Raw genomic sequence first — 18,786 nt, forward strand, 5'->3', positions numbered from 1 at the left:
CAGTTGTGTGACTGTATTCATGATTTCCTCTCAGAGAGGTCACAGTTAGTAGTGATAGACGGTAAATCATAGAGTAGAACAGAAGTGATATCTGGCGTTCCGCAAGGTAGTGTCATAGGCCCTCTGCTGTTCCTGTTTTACATAAATGATCTAGGTGATAATCAGAGCAGCCCCCTTAGAGTGTCTGCAGATGATGCCGTAATTTACCGTGTAGTAAAATCATCAGACGATCAATGATGTAGAGTGAATTTCTGCATGGTGCGAAAAGTGGTAATTAGCACTAAAAAAAAAAAAAGTGCGAGGTCATTCACATGGGTACTAAAAGAAATCAGATGAATTTTGAGTATACGATAAATCGCACAAAAAAATAAGGGCTGTGAGTTCGACTAAATACCTAGGAATTGCAATTACGAGTAACTTAAATTGGAAAGACCACATAGATAATATTGCGGGAAAGGCGAAACAAAGACTGCGCTTTGTTGGCAGCACAATTAGATGATGCCACAAAGGCACTAAAGAGGCAACCTACATTACACTTGTCTGTCCTCTGCTGGAGTACTGCTGCGCAGTATGGGATCCTTACCAGGTAGCATTAACGGAGGACAGCGAAAAAGTGCAAAGAAGGGCAGCTCGTTTCGTGTTATCGCGCAATAGGGGTGAGAGTGTCACTGACACGATATGCGAGTTGAGGTGGCATTCACTGAAACAAAGGAGGTTTTCTTTGCGGCGTGATCTATTTACGAAATTTCAGTCACCAACTTTCTCTTCCGAACGTGTAAATATTTTGTTGACACCCACCTACGTAGGGAGAAATGATTATCATAATAAAATAAGAGAAATCAGAGCTCGAACAGAAACATTTAGGTATTCATTTTTCGCACACGTCATTCGAGAGTGGAGTGGTAGAGAAGTAGTATAAAAATGATTCGATGAACCCTCTGCCAGGCAGTTAAGTGTGAATTGCAGAGTAACCATGTAGATGTAGGTGTAAAGTGAGGAGACGGGGCTTTCTGTTGGAACACACCTCGTACAACACGGCATGAAACGTGCAAGGTATACGGGATCCCACCGGTTTGGCTGCAGGCTGCTGCCGACCTAAGGCCCGACAAAGACCGTGGGACTTGTCATCAGGTATGGATGTAAACACGGCCGGGCACATGATTTTAGTTCAGTTTTACATAACCAGTTGACAGTTCACAGTGTACAACGAGTATTTGTAAACAGGTGTTAAAGCTATTAAAATATAAAACTTAAATTCCAGTAGTCTGTTGCAGCTGTATTTATTCAAGTATGTTAGAGACCCATACAACTTTTGAGTTGCATCTTCTGATGTATACAAAATGCTGTGTCACATGGAATAGGCAGTTGCTAGAGAACGCCGCAGAGTGGCTGCTGGCGTGTCTAGGCAGATCCCTCAGCCCTAGTCAATTGATAAAAAACCACCATCGATGACGAATGTCCAGTCTGTGTTTAAAATCACGAACTGTCATCACTTGTACCGATTAAAAGATGTTCCTGTCAGCGTATGTCAAGCAACATACAACGCCCCTGTCAAAGTTATGCTGGAACGTATTGGGCCCGATATCCGACAGGCTTATTTGTGTTGTCACCAACGTAAGAATGATCGTATCGACTGACAACAAAAGCTACGAGGTGTCCTGCTTTTTGTTGGAGCATGTGCAGTGGCTGCCATCCGGGTCCTGAGTTGCATGGAAACTAACTACATTAGCATACTATGTGAACAAAAGTACCCCGACACCATTATGTAACGCAGAATTAACCACCAGATGTCACGAAAAGCGGATTCACCGGCGTAAAAGGAGGCGGACGAGTATCGTGTTACCATTAGGGAAGCTAGTGAGTCGGCGTGGATCCGTAAGAAGAAGTCAGTGACCTCGAACGTGGACCAGTCGTGGGACGTCAGCTGAGTAACAAACCCATCAACTCTTCTACAGCTAGCCTAGAGAATGTTGGTAATGGACTGTGAAGAGGAGATGTAAAGGACCAGCCACAGCTGAACCAAAACCAGGCAGACCTCGTGTACGGAGTGGCAGCCTTAGAGAAGTTCAAGTGTATCTCGTCATTCCTTAGTGTTTCTATATCCACTTTCATTGCGTACTGATTCTTTATGATTAATCTCTTAAACTTTAGCCTCCTCTTCATCACTGATACATTGTGATCTGACTCTTTATCTGCTCCTGGGTACGGCTTACAATACAGCATCCTATTTCTGAATCACTGTCTGACCATCTCACTGAAATCTTTCCATACCACCCGGTCTTTTCCAAGTATACCTCCACCTCTTGTGATTCTTGAACAGAGTACTCACTACTACTAGCTGAAACTTATTACAGAACTCAATAAGTCTTATTCCCATCTCACTCCTTGTGCCGAACCCATATTCTCCTATACCTGTAATTTATTACAGAACCCTATTAGTCATTCTCCTCTCACACACCTTGTTCCAAACCCCTATTCTCCTCTCACCTTTTCTTCTACTCATTCCCTTAAAGCTGAATTCCCCATGACTATGACATTTTCATCTCCCTTTGGTTATTGTATTACCCTTTCAATTCCCTCATACATTTTCTCTACCTCTTTATGTTAAGCTTGCGACTTCGACATGTATATCTGAGCTGTCGTTGTCGGTGTTACTGTCGATTCTGAGAAGAACAATCCGATATCTGAACTGTTCACAGTAACACTATCCACCCTACCTTTCTATTCGTAACGAATCGTACTCCCGTTATATGATTTTCAGTTGCTGTTGATATTACCCTATACCCATCTGACCATAAATCCCTATGTTCTTCACATTTAACTTCACTGACCCCCTACTATATGTAGATTAAACTTTTGCATTTGCATTTTCCGATTTTCTAGCTTCACTACCACATATAACCTTCTGACATTCCACGCTCTCACTCGTATAATGTTATCCTTTCATTGGATATTCAAGCTATTCCTCACAGTCACCTCCCCCTTGGCAGTCCCCTTCCTGATTTCCAAATGGGGGCTATACCGGAATCTTTTGCCAATCGAGAAATCATCCTGACACCTTTTCAATTACAGACCAAATGTCTACTGGATACACGTTATATTTCTTAGTGCAATGGTCTGCATTGCCTTCTGAATCCTCATGCCGTTGATCATTGCTGATTCTTCCGCCTTTGGGGGCAGTTTGCCATCTCAAAGACAAGACACTGCCCTGAATCAATATCCGCTCCTCCGTCCTCTTTGACATGGCCGTTGGCAGAGCACTGCGGTGGCTGGTTGTGGCGAATCGCGTGAAAACAGCTGAAGGAATCACTCGTTGGTTTCAAAGAGCTACCACCAGTCCCGCTGACACAATCACAGCGAGCAGCGAATTAAAAAGAATGGTGTACAATGGTCTAGGAGCCAGACATTTCTGTATTCGGTGTTAAGGGACGCTTGAGGTAGTGAGAATAGCGAGCAACTTGTCACTGGATGACTGTAGAAGAGATGAGTTACGCTATACCCTGTGGCAAACCGATGGGAGGCTTTGGCTTTGTTGAATGACTGGAGAGCGATACCTACCATCATGTGTACTGCCAGCAGCGAAGTGTAGATGAGGTGGTATGAGGATGGTTTTCGTGATTAAGGTTCAAATGGTCCAAATCTCTCTGAGCACTATGCGACTTAACTGCTGTGGTCATCAGTCCCCTAGAACTTAGAACTACTTAAACCTAACTAACCTAAGGACACCACACACATCCATGCCCGAGGCAGGATCGTGATTAAGGTGTAGTCCTTTATTGCGCTTAAGAGGAAGCTAAATACGGAAGAGTATGAACACATGCAGCATTGTATACTGCGTATAGTAGAGGAACACTTCTGAGACATAAAGGAGTACCTGTGAGGCACTGGTTTGATGGACACCAAAATTTCTGAAATGGATGGCCTGCCAGAGTTCCATCCAGAACACAGTGGAACACCTTTGGAATTAGTTCAAAGTGGACTTGTCTTCAGATCCTAGCCTCCAACATAAGTACCGTTACGCCCCAGGATAGAACCTCCGGCAAACACTAAAAATTCATCCAAGGCTCAGGTAGTAATTACTACCTGAGCCCCCATCTTACTGTGTTACTCGCTCCTGTGAACGCGAACGCGTAATGCAGATCTTGGTGCCTCTCGCGTCCATCTAGAAAAGATAACCTGAAGATGCCTAAATAAGGCGAAATGCGTCGTTCAGAACTAAGTGCCGTCAGAATGCCAAACTAAAATCAATAATCTAACTCAGGAATAAATTTGTTTAAAGTTTTGAGTATTCACGTGCACCGTATGACGACATCTAAGTATCTGTCACAAACACTAAGACACATACTTGTAATAATTGGAATTAACGTCTCTGTCATGTTCACCGGGTGAGGTGGCACAGTAGTTAGCACACTGGACACAAGAGTATGGCCAGCCGCTGTGGCCGAGCGGTTCTAGGCGCTTCAGTCCGGAACCGCGCTGCTACTAGGGTCACAGGTTCGAATCCTGCCTCGGTAATGGATGTGGGTGATGTCCTTACGTTAGTTAGGTTTAAGTAGTTCTAAGTCTATGGACTGATGACCTCAGATGTTAAATTCCATAGTGCCTAGAGCCATCTGAACCATCAAGATTATGGTTATATTGTCGACAGTGGAGGCTACTTTTCTTCATAGTGTTACACTGCTACTGAGTTACGTATTTCGGCCTGCACGGGTCACTGTATCAGTAAATACATTCATTCGGCAGGACGACAGTTCAAAATCGAGTCCGGAAATCCTGATTCAGGTTATCCGTTATTTTGCTATATCGCTTCAGGCAAATGCCGGGATGTTTGCTTAAACATGGCACTGCCGACATCCTTCCTCATCCTCCCCTAATCCGATGCGACCGATGACCTCGCTGTCTCGTCCCCTCTCCTACATCAACCAGCCAACCTAGTATCCTTTCACCCCTCCCGGTACATCAAAATAAAATTAAGAAATCTGGCATGTTCACTGAAGCAGAACCAAACATGCTGTTCCAAGAAAAAAGAAGAAAGAGAAAGAAAAATTCAAGGCAATAATACCTACCAGGGACGCACGTTTTTCAGTGAATTACCCAAAATGATAAAAGAACCACGTGACAACTACAAATTTAAAAATTTGGTGAGCCGATTTTTTGCTCACAAGGAGAGACTTTTTGTACGACGTGGTGTTTTGCTGTTGCGTTCTGATAATGATCAGTCCAGGGTCGTTGTAGCACGTTCGTTACAGTCCTCTGTCTTACAGCTTCTCCAGCAAGGACATTAGGGTATAGTGAGAATGAAACAACTTGCTCGTCAGCACTGTACTTGGTTCGGAATCGATGCCGCGATTACGACTACGTGCTCTTCTTGCATGGTGTGTGCCGAACAACAATCAGCACCACCGCGGATATTCTTTGCGTGGCCAAAAGCCACTTCAGCATTCTGGAATGCTCGATGGTTGGTTGTGGTAGATTCATTCAGTAATTTTCCGAATTGTCCGAATGTCTTTCACGACGTCATCTGCCACCATCCAAGCGTTATCTGCTATCTTTTGCATTGAAGGTCTTCCACAGACTATTGTTTCCGACAATGGCCCACAATTCATGTCCGCAGAATTTCAGTCATTCTTCAAGATCAATGGTATTCAGCATCTGACGTCCGCGCCGTTTTCGCCACAGTCAAACGGTGCCGCCGAACAATTGGTCAGATGTTGAAGTTGAAAGAGTCGCATTCTCGGGAGGACGCGTTATTGCTCTTTTTGTCCTCGTATCGCTCTCAGCCCCGAGATGGTCGCTCGCCGGCTGAGTTGCTCCACGGTCGTCATCATCGAACCTTGATGTCTCTGCTACATCCGCCGCATCGGGTTCCTGTGCAGCGGCAGACACCTGCGGCAGAAACCTGCGACGTTGTCTACTATCGCCACTATCGAGGTTCACGGCGTTGCCTCGGCAGCGCTATGTATCTGGTTTTGGGGGCCTCTAGTGAAGTGCGTCGGCATCTCAATCAGCTGCGCCTCTGTCGTCACACGGGATCTGCCGCTCGCCGTCTGCTTTCAGCGACGGTGCCGTCCGGTCAGCGCCCCGGGGACCCATCGCCTCAGCCCCAGTTGTTACCGACGCTGCCTTCCATTTTGCCCCATGGCGACGCGCCGCCGCCACCGCCGCCGCCGCCACCGCCGCCGCCGCCACCGCCGCCGCCGCCACCTGTTCTCCCGCCGGCGACGCCCGCAGTGGACGCGCCGCTGCAGCCGTCGGGCGCCCCCCAGGGTCACGCGCCGCCGATCGCTTCCCGTGACCAGTTGTCCTCCGACATGGAACTCTTGCCTGTTCCGGACCATATGTCGTCTTCGCCCGTCGGGTGCCCCGGCCCGTTGGAGGTCGACCCTTCGGCCCCTCCTGTTTCTCTACGGGCGCATACGCCGCCATGTTGGCGTGCACCCTGGAGCAGGTTTTCAGGCGTTTTCTAGCTCCCCGCGGTCCGAATGGCAGGGTGCGGGTGGCACAGCCTCGCCTGTTGTTAGGCGCCCCACCTCGTCACATACGTCAACATGGGGTCCTCCCCATGGCGGGCGGAAGCCTTATGCCACAACCGAAAACCGATTTGCGGGGGAGGAATGTGGTGACACCACACTTGCTAGGTCGTAGCCTTTAAATCGGCCGCGGTCCGGTAGTATACGTCGGACCCGCGTGTCGCCACTATCAGTGACTGCAGACCGAGCGCCGCCACACGGCAGGTCTAGAGAGACTTACTAGCACTCGCCTCAGTTGTACAGCCGACTTGGCTAGCGATGGTTCACTGACTAAATACGCTCTCATTTGCCGAGTTGATAGTTAGCATAACCTTCAACTATGTTATTTGCTACGACCTAGCAAGGCGCCATTATCAGTTACAATTGACATTGTGAACTATGTACCGTCAAAACAGACGTTCATCATTAATGGATTAAAGTTAAGTATTCCACCAGCTACGTCCGTTGTTTATAAATTCTAATTTCCTTGTCGTGTTCCAGACCTCACGCCAGCCTGCGTGAGATAAATCGTGTGCCTTTCGGCCTCCTCTATTAACACGGTGTTGGCTCTCCTGCCAACCATAACACACTTTTCACAGACACAGCACCCCTTGTGTCAGTCATTGATTGCTCTTCAATATGAAATAAGAATTTATTTACTTGCTAAGTGACTTGTATTTCTGTATTCTTGAATTTCAGTTAACTTTTTTGTTCTTCCTTCTTTAGTCGGTCAACTGAGGTACTCCTCCTCTTACGCATGGTTTTTTGGCTGTTAGTTCCTGTGTTTTCTTTCCGAGTCTTGAGATTGCTCTTTTTAGAGATGTCCATTCCTCTTCAACTGAAGTGCCTGCTCACCTGTTCATTATCTCAGTATCTATAGCCTCAGAGAACTTCAAGCATATATCTTCATTACTTTGTACTTACATGCCCCAAACCTTCCAGTTGTTTCTGACTAGTCTCTTAAACTTTAGCCTACTATTCATCATTACAAAATTGTAATGTGAGTATATATCTACCTCTGGATACGCCTTACACTCCAATGTCTGATTTTGGTATCTCTGCCTGATCATGGTGTAATCTAACTGAAATCTCCCATCCTTTTCCAAGTGTACCTGCTCTTCCTGAACAGAGCATTCGCTGTTACGAGCTGAAATTTCTTGCAGATCTCAATTAGTACTTCTCCTCTCTCACTACTACCACCAATCCCATTATCTCCAGTGCTTCTTCTTCTAGAGCTTCCCGTAAAACTGCATTCCAATCCCCTACCGCTATTAGATTTTCATCTCCATTTGCTTTCTGTATTACCCACTCAATATCCCCATACACTTCCTCTACCACTTTGTGTTCTACTTGCGACTTTGGCATGTACACCTGAACTGTTGTTTTCGGTATTGGTTTGCAGTCGATTCTGGGAAGAACAACCCTATCACTGCACTGTTCACAGTAACACACTCTCTGTTTTACCTTCCTTTTCACAACGAATCCTGCTCCCGTTATACCACTTTCTGTCGACATTCCACCCCCTCCCCCCTCCCCTCCCACTCGTAAAACGTTACTCTTCCGTTGGTTATTCAGTCTTTTTCTCCTTGTCATCTAACGGCTTGTAAGTCCTCTCCCAGAGATCCAAAAGGGAACTAGTCCGGACTTTCTGTCATTGGAGATGTCATCATGCTATTTTTCAATAAAAGGCCACATGGCCTGTGGAAACACATTGTGCGTCTTTGATCGAGTGGTTAACATTGCTTCCTGCATCCTCATGCCGTGTGATTATTGCTGATTACTCCACCATTTAGGGGCATGAGTGTGACCTGAAACCCTGTCCGATCCTCCGCTTACTGTGAGAAGTCCGTTGGCTGAACGAGATTGACTTCTTAATCTGTAAGTCTTCGGCTGCCATTGATGATGACTTTTTCTTTCAAAACTTAGGCAATGACGCTGTCGGAATTCAGGACCTAGGACCGTTCGATTTCTAGTCAAATACGCTACCCCTAGCAACGTGTTCATTTTATTTATTGTGCCTATACAGTGTGGTAGAACAAATACTTTATTCCACAGAGGTACCACTTCTGGCAACGGGAACGGTTCTGACACTGTTGTGACTGCTGTAGAAGTCGTAGAGTTCTGACAAGTGCTGGTAGGCATGTCTCTGTCTTACACGACGCATATCACGATATTCTCTCAGACAATCAACATTCAAATGAGATTTCAGAACGAGAAACCCGCAGCGATATCTTTCATTGTGTACAGAATGTAGGTGACGTCGGTACTTATTTTGTATGGAGGTGCTGAAATGCTAATCTCTTGCATATCGTAATATGCGCTGCGTTTAATGCCAGTCTCACGTATGTTGCATAGCCTGTTCACTGTTTTGCAATTTTATTCTGCACTAGTGTATTTGCTCGATACATTCACAGAAGCTGAACAAACATATGGAAACACACCGAGAAATATATGCATGGACTTAACTGTAGACCGTAGTCAAGGCAGCAGGTTGCACTGTTGTATATGTCCAGTAACGGCACCTGTGCAATGTCCTCAATACCTTCCAAGTGCTCTGAGTAATTCTGAGTGCATTATGTCTGAGATGAGTTAATTCGAAAGCGGACAAAATAGTGGTGATCGTATGATGAGTTCTTCCGTAACGAACGAAGCCGAGGTGTTTGGTGTTTCAAGAAGCACCGTATCGAAGATTTATTTCACATACAGAGAAAGCGAAAAACACTATCCGCTAAGTCGCAATGCGGACGAAAGTGTGTGTTGAGTGATCGTGACAGACGGTCATTGGAGAGGACTGAGACGAAAAATAAGGTACGACAGCTGCAAACGTCACTGCAGAACTGAAAGTTGCACTCGCGAACCTAGTCAGCTTCCAAAACACCTCGAAGAGAGCTCCATAGTGAGGGAATTACAGGGTGCGATGAAATTCGAAAATCACACATAAGAGGTGTAATTGCCCGTAACAGTAAAACGTGAAGTCTAAATTGTCTCGAATGAAAAACGGCCCAAAGTTGCACTAATTATGTTTATTCTTATTGATCTTGACGCAGCGTCTAGGCTAAGACATTTTTCATTTTTAAAAGCTTATGTAAGTAATATGTGATCACATAAGTAATTTTAGAAGTTTATTTATAGATTCTATTACTGGTCTGGATGGTAATTTGATTACTTTGTAGGACTTCTGAAGAAGGCTATTTTGTTATAGCTGAAACCATAGTCAAGGTATAGAATAAACATAATTAGTGCAAGTGTCAGCTGATTTTCATTCGAGACAATTTCGCAACGGTTGATGTTGTTCCTGCCATGGTGAAAATAATGAGGTCGAAACCATAAAACCTGGACTGTGGAGCAGTGGAAGAGTATCGTTTGGTCGAATCAGAATCAGTTTGGTTTCACACTGTTTCCAAGTTCTGGTCAAGTTTACGACTCAAGAGTGAAACATGACATGGGTTCGGTGATGGCTTGGGAAGGCATATTGTGGTATTCCATGGACCCTGACAGTTGGAGTTACTGCCAAGGATTGTATGACCATTTGGACTGATCAGGTAGAGACAACTGCCATAGGCAATAATGTATTAATCACAGCGGGCGACATGGATTATCACGGATTGCAACAATGGAAGGACGGGCCACAGCACAGCAGATCATTTGCCAATGCAGTGCTAGACAACAGGAAGTGACTAGTGGCCCCGTCTCTTCCCTTAAGTTTGCCCGAAGCCGACCTGTACTTTTGCGAAACCCAGTCAGTCATTCTTGAATTATCTGAGAATGGGTGGAACAATAATCCACAATCGTGAGGGAGCTGGTCTGCCCCGGCCTACCTCACTCCTCAGGGCCTTCTGACGTAAACCTTATCGAGCTCAGCTCATGTGACATCCAGTGAGGTGTGTGCACCATGGACTCCGTTGAGCTGTAGTTGCCGCCACAAAAGCGAACCGTGTTGCTACATTCGGTGGCGCAAATGTGTCTAGTTCATCTGGTAATCTGAGTACAAAGCAGAGCTTCTAATTCGCAAAATATAACGTCTAAGATGTGAGGCAATAGTACAAAAATCTGAAGTACCTCAGTTAAATAATGATGAATTCAGAATCTATGTAAACATCCTGTAACTGCTCCTTCAGTAGAAACATGAGTATTTCATTAGACATATGAAACGGATTATTTCGTTCCTTTCATGCAAACTAACTAGGTGGCCCTCCCTCTATCATTTCACCATCCTCCCTGTGCGTTAACTGCCCAACATTATTCAGACACACACACACACACACACACACACACACACACACACACACACACACTGCCAGAGACCAAGGTCGCATCAGTGAAATGGATGTTTCAAACGAATATCTGGCTTTTCTTTGTGCTTCAAATTTATTTTTGGCCCACATATTACAAGACATGTGCGTTCATTTTTCCTTTTAACGTGAACACTTGCTCGATACTTCGTTATCAATCCAATTAGATTGGTCACAAATATGAATAATCCACTACACGAGTGATTTCGGCGTCTATTGTGGCGGATTTGAAACTCCCTGGCAAATTAAAACTGTGTGCCGGATCGAGACTCGAACTCGGGACATTTGCCTTTCGCGTGCAAGTGCTCTACCAACTGAGCTACCCAAGCACGACTCAGGCCCCGCCCTCACAGCGTAACTTCTACCAGTACCTCGTCTCCTACCATCCAAGGACTTGCTGGCGAAAGGCAAAGGTCCCCAGTTCGAGTCTCGGTCCGGCACACAGTTTTAATCTGCCAGGAAGTTTCACATCAGCGCACATTCCACTGCAGAGCGAAAATTTCATTCTCACGGCGGATTTGTTTTAACGCCCATAAATCAGAAATTAAAACAAATTTGAATATACAAAAGGGTTTTTGTAAGGATACAACACATATCAAAGATTTTCCAGTATAATCTCTAACGAAATTGGATCCTTGTCGTACCACCGTAACAGGTTTCACAAACACTTCTCGAAAAGAGTGCTACCTATCGACCTCCCTGAAGTTCCTTTTCAGAGACACTTCGGCCGACCGAGGTGGCCGAGCGGTTCTAGGCGCTACAGTCTGGAACCGCGCGATTGCTACGATCGCAGGTTCGAACCTGCCTCGGGCATGGGTGTGTGTAATGTTCTTAGGTTAGTTAGGCTTAAGTAGTTCTAAGTTCTAGGGGACTGAAGACCTCAGAAGTTAAGTCCCATAGTGTTCAGAGCCATTTTTAACCCAAACACTTCGGAATAAGGCGGAATTCAGTTGGTACATGGCTCTTAGTTTGTTTACAATGGAATTGTGTAGTCTTCACATTGTCATTGAATATGCTGTCACTTTAATTAGTGTCCCAGCGCGCTTGAAATCTTGATGTGTTTTCAAAGAAGGAACTGGAGGGCACCGTTTTGACAACATTCGTCAAAGTGGTGGCAGGTACTTTTTCCAAAGGGATAGGGCATCTACCACATCATTTAACAGATGAGTCAGGCACCACGCATTTAGCATCATTACCGAAATCCTATCTGATATTCGCACTTGTTTAAATTTTCACCTCTGTTGATGGCAGAGATAACTACCTCTCGGACAAACCAGAATAAATACAATCATTAAGGCGTGTTCACGGATGTGAGTAATTCGAAGGAACGTGCATGACGCACACCACACACAATATACTGGAAGGCCGATGTTACAAGAGATGACGTCGGACAAAGCCACTGTTGTTTGTTTCTCTTTTTCTCCGAAAAACTAATTTCCGCAACATGTTTTCACAATTTCGTTTGGTGTGTAGCTAATTGATGCAGAATTCCGCGAAATAAGAGCCGTTGTCGTTCACAAACCTGTTTCAAATTGTTTTGCCGCTTCTAGTGTTTATTCCACAAATATTGACCCTTTCCGGGGACTGTATTTTACGAAAATTCGAGGAAATGTTAAATGAAGAACATAGTTCCTATCACATTGCCGTAATGAGCGTTACATATAATGAAGGTCTATTCATGCGAACACCTAATTGCACGAACCCCGCTCTGCTCACGACGATAATGATGGCAACATATGAAACATATATCAACTGATGAGAATCGAAGAAATAGGTTTTCCGTCCCTTGAAATAGCTGTCGTCGCTATGAAGTGATGGTAGTGGGACGAGGAATAATTATTTTTTTCTAATATCAAAAGCTTGCTATTGAAACTCAGTTGTGTTTTAAAGCTGCGAGCCGGTTATGAGCGTGAACCCGTATGTCTAAGGTGGGCTACTAAACTCCGGCCGCTTCGTGCTAGGAAGAAAATTTGGTAGTTTTAACATAATTTCGAGATAGCGCAGCCAACCTTGCGATAGGAGTTCGTAACTTGTGGTAGTTTCGCAGTAGAAGTAGCATCTGTCTTGTTACTTCAAATTCAGATGCATCGTTGACACGTGCTGAAGCTAATTGCACAGATTAAGACTGTGTGCTGGACCGAGACTCGAACTCGGGACCATTGCCTTTCGCCAGCAAGTGCTTGGATGGTAGGAGACGAGGTACTGGTAGACCTGAAGCTGTGACGGCGGGTCCTGAGTCGTGCTTGGGTAGCTCAGTTGGTAGAGCACTTGCACACGAAAGGCAATTGCCACGATTCGTGAATGTTCATTCATCTAAGAAAAGCAAAGGTTTATTAAAATCACTATCGTAAAGTTTCTGACACATAGAATGTAAGAAAGGTGAAATACGTGACTGTATATATTCTGAAATCACAAGTCTGTAGTATTCCAGAAACACAAGTTGCGTCTCTACAACTTACATGGAGGCTTAGTCAACATCAGCTCATCGTAGTTTGAGTATGTGGCCCCTTTCTACAAGTTTAAATGCTGAATTTTATTTATCTGTACCTCTACATTGGCAGTAAATGCTTTCATTTTTTGGTTAAGCGGAGTTCCACTTGATTATAATTAAAGTGCAGCTATTCATAGGGTCCACTGTCGGTTGTAATTATCGCATGGCGGCGAAACTGGTAGATATGTTAATGCGTTAATGGGGAACTAATTTATGTTGAAAAAAAATAGTTCCAATTTTGGCCTGCAGTTGCATATCGGGCGATGGGAATGCTAGAAAAGCGTATAGAAATATTTCCATATGTAATGGATTATGAGCAAGTCATGGGTAGAAAGATCAAACAAATGAGAACGGCATAATGTTGCTGTTATTATCAACAGCCTCTCATACACTTTTTTAAATATTAGCACCAAAGATGTTTGTACCTGATGTACAAAACTGGAACTACTTTCGTTTTCAGCGTAAATTGCTTCCGCATCACCGCATAGTTAAAGCCCACACTGGACCTCTGTCAGTAGCTGCACTTTAATTACAACAACCCGGCACGACAAGCATTTTTGCGGCGAAAAAAAGCCTCGATAGCAGTTGTGATATTTCTTCTACATTCACCGTACATAAAAGTCAATTATTTCTTAAACGGAATACTCACTTATACTCATCACTAAAACCACAAGACCACCAAGAAATAACTTGTACCGAGCGAGGTGGCGCAGTGATTAGCACACTGACTCGCATTCGGCGGGACTACGGTTCAATCCCGCGTCTGGCCATCCTGATTTAGGTTTTCCGTGATTTCCCTAAATCGCTACAGGCAAATGCCGGGACGGTTCCTTTGAAAGGGCACTGCAGGCTTCCTTCCCCGTCCTTCCCTAATCCAATGAGACCGATAATCTCGCAGTTTGGTCTCTTCCCCCAAACAACCTAAACCCAAACAACTTGTATTCAAGAATCAAGAAATAAACAAAAAACAGAGTTGTATATCTGAGATCTGGGAAGTATTCTGTATGATGGTGCTTTACACCATAAGCTAGAGGTGATCACGAAACAGTTGTCTTTATTCACAGGTAATTACAACATGAGGGATTTGAATTAAAGCGTACCCAAAAACGTTACTGTTTCACAAGAATGTAGGTCTCACACTATCATACACTGCTTGGTACTAGTGTTTCAGTAACTACAATCCCCTCCCTTAAGTAGAGATTGCAGGGATATAGAATTAGCAAATACGAGATTAGTGACACCGGAACTGTGTGCCACATAGTAGATAATGTGAAGGAATTTTGCTACCTTGAAAAGTAAATAAATAAAATCATTGATGGAAGTCAATCATAGACTATGGGAAAACCGGAATCAAAGCGTCTTATGTATGGTGTTACAGAGGTATGATGGCACTTCATTCTTTTCAGTGCTTTTTGTATGGCGACACATCCTGTGAAATTGGTGTAGGCTTATCTTGCTTCCAGCATCGAGTGCAACGTCAGACTAACACTCTGGTGAGTCTGTTTTGTCTTTGCGGTCTTCGGGAATAAGTGGATGATGCAGCTCTGCAAATCTGCTTCCCTTCTCATTGATTCTGTGAGTAACTATCTGGTTGCCAAATGCCCGGCAGATATTAAAAAGTAATTACAAATGTTACCTATTTTTACTGTTTTGTGTGATCCTAAGTCTTTTGTTGATCTTCCAACCTCCAATCGACACCAGTTCCTTCATCTGTCACCTAATTAACAACTCTTCCTTCTCATAGGGGCCCTCAACATAATGTTTCTACTTATCTCCACTCTCTATCTTTGACGGAGGAACTGGACTGATAAAATAAGAAATGAGCGGAGTCCCCACTAAAGCGACGAGGGGAGTAGTATGCGAAAAGCACTAACTGGAGCGTGGAGCAGAAAGGTGCGCCATGAATTAGGGTAGCACGGTACTGTTGGGGCAACTAAATAGCCAGTTTAGTAGGGGAATATCAGGTGTAGAATAAAAGGTGTCCTTAAAGTTCCGGTTCTAAAACTCTGTACATAGAGAACCACTGCCCAGAACGAGTAAACTTTGAACAGCATAGAAAAGACCAGTATGTCACTGTAGGCGTCAGAATACGTACGCCAACAGACGCGTGGCACACGGCTGTTACTCAGCGTGTGAGACACCCACCGTGACTGTCACGGTGAAGGATCGCGCGCTGATAGTAAAGCTCTTTTGCAAGAACGGTGAGTGTGCGTCAGTAGCCCTGCAAAAGTTCTTGACAATCAACGATATGCAAAATTTATCCGATCCCTAATAAGGATATGGAGAATATGATTACAAAACTTCGAAAATACAGAGTCTTTTGAAGTGCAATATGGCGGAGGGAAGCGGTTGTCCGACGTCTATCAAAAACGTGGCCAAAGCACTGCAGGAGGAGCCGAGCGGTGGTGTCCTAACGCGCAGAGCAAGGCGAACTGCCCCGAATGTTGGACATGCCTGTCAGAACAGTACGTAAAATACTACGAGACATCCTGCAGTGCTGTCTATACAAAACCACCCATGTTAAGGAATTGCTTACTGATTACCTGCTAACAAGACGAACGTTCGCTATGGTATTACTTGCTCGCATGAAAGCGCACGATGAATGGCCAGGGAACATTTTGAGTCCAAACGAAGTCCATTTCCGTGTTCAACGACGCAGAATTGCAGTTTGTGGGCAACATAAAAATCCCACGCACATCACACACTAAAACGGATCTTGTTGTCCCGTTCCATATTTTTTACAGTAAATTCCGGTATCAGAGAACTATAGCCAGAGTGTTTTGACCCTGCAGAAGCCAATTCCGTGTATGACAAACAGAACAGAATGGACCAAGTGGTGTTTATTTATTTATTTATTCCTTTTATTTCATGTGTGCCACGTTTCATTGTATCCTTTCCCTTATGCGACCATGGAACGTATGAATGAGATAGTATGTGATGGAGCAGAAACCTGTGGTCAGAGGTCGTAGCATTGCATGTGTGGAGTCGTTCTGTGGTAGGATAGTACCAACCCCTTAAACGTGAACAAGTTTAGCAAAGATGGGGGGAAAGTCAGGTCAGAGAGTTCGCGAAGGCCAGAGAATGGGCTCTGTTAGGTTGGCTAACCATCCCCTCCACCACCTTTTGTACGAAGAACGGTTAGGCAGGGTGTCCGGTCGAGCACTTGTTCCTGGGTCGCGGCGCTGGACAGAGATGGAGACGCAGCTCTCGTTTTGGTAATGCTAACAAAGGTATCAGATTGTCTGAAATCTGCTCGGTAATGAAGTCCAGGTGTTGAAATCAGGTGCGAGATTACCACTAAACCCCATAAGAGAATTTATTTTCATAATGTATTCGAATTTCAGTAGAACTTTCCGTTTGTGCCTTGGTCAGGCCACGCATCATGTGTCTTAACCTCACGGTCATGTTGTTTGCTCTGCGCTTAACTCATACAATGTTTTTTAGTCTGCTCTTTCGTTTACAGTAATACTTTGTGGGATTTTTATTCATTTTTCATATGTTTTCTTTGTTAACATGCTTTCTCGCCACGTGTTCGGTTAGAGCAACCGCCACATTCATAAACTGTAGTTGCGGTCTGAAAATGTGGTGTACACGATAAGTAATCATACGATAGTGGGCAAGTATAGAATAGGGAAGGAATAATCTTGTGTGTCCGTATTTTTCTGGAATTCTGTTGGCTACCGAAACTTGGCCTCGTCTGTTGAATTGCATTGAAATGATGATGTTTCTTGTGATCCCAGATAACTATTTGATTTGTTGACGATGTTGTGTGATGAGTAAAATACATGGTTTAAACTCGTGCCACTAGGAAAGGTGTCGGATTTTAATGCCCATTGATTTGATAATGACTTGCGAAATACTCTTCTACCCTGAACTAGATTTGCTTGTAGTATCTTTGCTGAACTTGTTCTGAGTCACCTACAGCAACTAAATGTAATAAGCATGGGTTTAGGTATAATTGTGTATTCGTACAAAATTACATTGAATCCAGGTCTGCGCTCCCCTGTCCCCTTCCATAGTTACGTGGCAAAACTGAACTATGTTAACTATAGAGATCAGTTTTGATGGTGTATATTGCAAGAGAAACACGACTAGTTGATGAAATACCATCGGTATTGAATAAATATCAATTAATCTCTATCCTCAACTGATTATTTGCTCCGTCCATTATAAAGAATAGGTGAAAGTCAGTACCATAGTCGAATTCTGAGTATGAAAGCAAACAAAAACTATATATTGTCTATTAAGCCTTGTGTAGGTGCCTTCTGTAGTGGTTTAAAAAAATGCGTAATCCGTTGCGTTCAAATTTTTACGCGTTGGGTAAAACCTTCCGCTAGAAATTGTTAATGCTCGGCAATAACTCGCAAGGGCCAGTAATTTCGTGGACCACACGAACTTAAGAAACCATTTACAACAGACGGTAGCTTGCAGGACCTGTAGGACATGACAAAGCGACGGTAACCTTCTTACTTAGTTTTACCACCATCAGTACTGGAAGGTTACGTTGCAACATTACTGCTTCACTCTGCAAAAGTGACTGTGGTACGGGTTGACGTTATTGTTTATCGTAGGGCCATATTTTTTCTACAACATCGGTACTGCGGGTCTTGTAACCTGTACTGGTAAGCGCTATGAGAGTCTTTTGAGCACCAAAGTTTCAACAGCATGAATGTGTGGGTAGGATCCATTTATGCAAGATGGCTTTTCTCTGCCTCGTGATGACTGGGTGTTGTGTGATGTCCTTAGGTTAGTTAGGTTTAAGTAGTTCTAAGTTCTAGGGGCTGATAAACATAGATGTTAAGTCCCATAGTGCTCAGAGCAATTTGAACCATTTTGCAAGATGGCGGTCCTCTGCTCATTGCAGACTGCTGAGCGATTTCGGAGGTGGCAGTATTATCTGTCGTTATTTCCCTGCAGCCTGGCCGTCCAGACCACATGATTTTAATCACTGTGACTTCTTGCTGTGGGGTTGAAGATGTTGTGTTCAGTGCTCCAATTACGAACTGAGCTGAATCGAAGGCAAGCATTTGGCAACATAATCTAAGCGTGACTTCTGAAGCGCTCCGATCTGTTATGGAACATGCTGTTTTTCGATTTTAAATTGTGGCATAAAACAGTGGACAGCATATTGAACATGTCTTGCGCCAGTCCGACCACAATTGTAAACTGATGCCATTATGATTTTGTTAAAACCGATTTCATCCATCAGATGATGGTAGACGGACTTACCTAATTTAAAGTGTCACAGCTGTTGGATGCCGAATTGTTGGAGTCATACACATTGAACAGTGCTGATGGCATAGCGTACACCTCAAAACAGTCGTCTATTGCGATTCATCTGTTACATGTAGCCGACACCGTTTACGTTAAGATACTTATAGAGCCATCTATTTGCAAAAATTTTCGTTAAAGCTTTTTTGTTCCATAACGTTTTCCACTGTGTCAGTAATATGCTACACAAATTTGACCTCATTCTGAGCAATGGTTCTCTGTC

Source organism: Schistocerca gregaria, chromosome 5, assembly GCF_023897955.1.
Source record: "Schistocerca gregaria isolate iqSchGreg1 chromosome 5, iqSchGreg1.2, whole genome shotgun sequence".
NCBI classification, from domain to species: domain Eukaryota; kingdom Metazoa; phylum Arthropoda; class Insecta; order Orthoptera; family Acrididae; genus Schistocerca; species Schistocerca gregaria.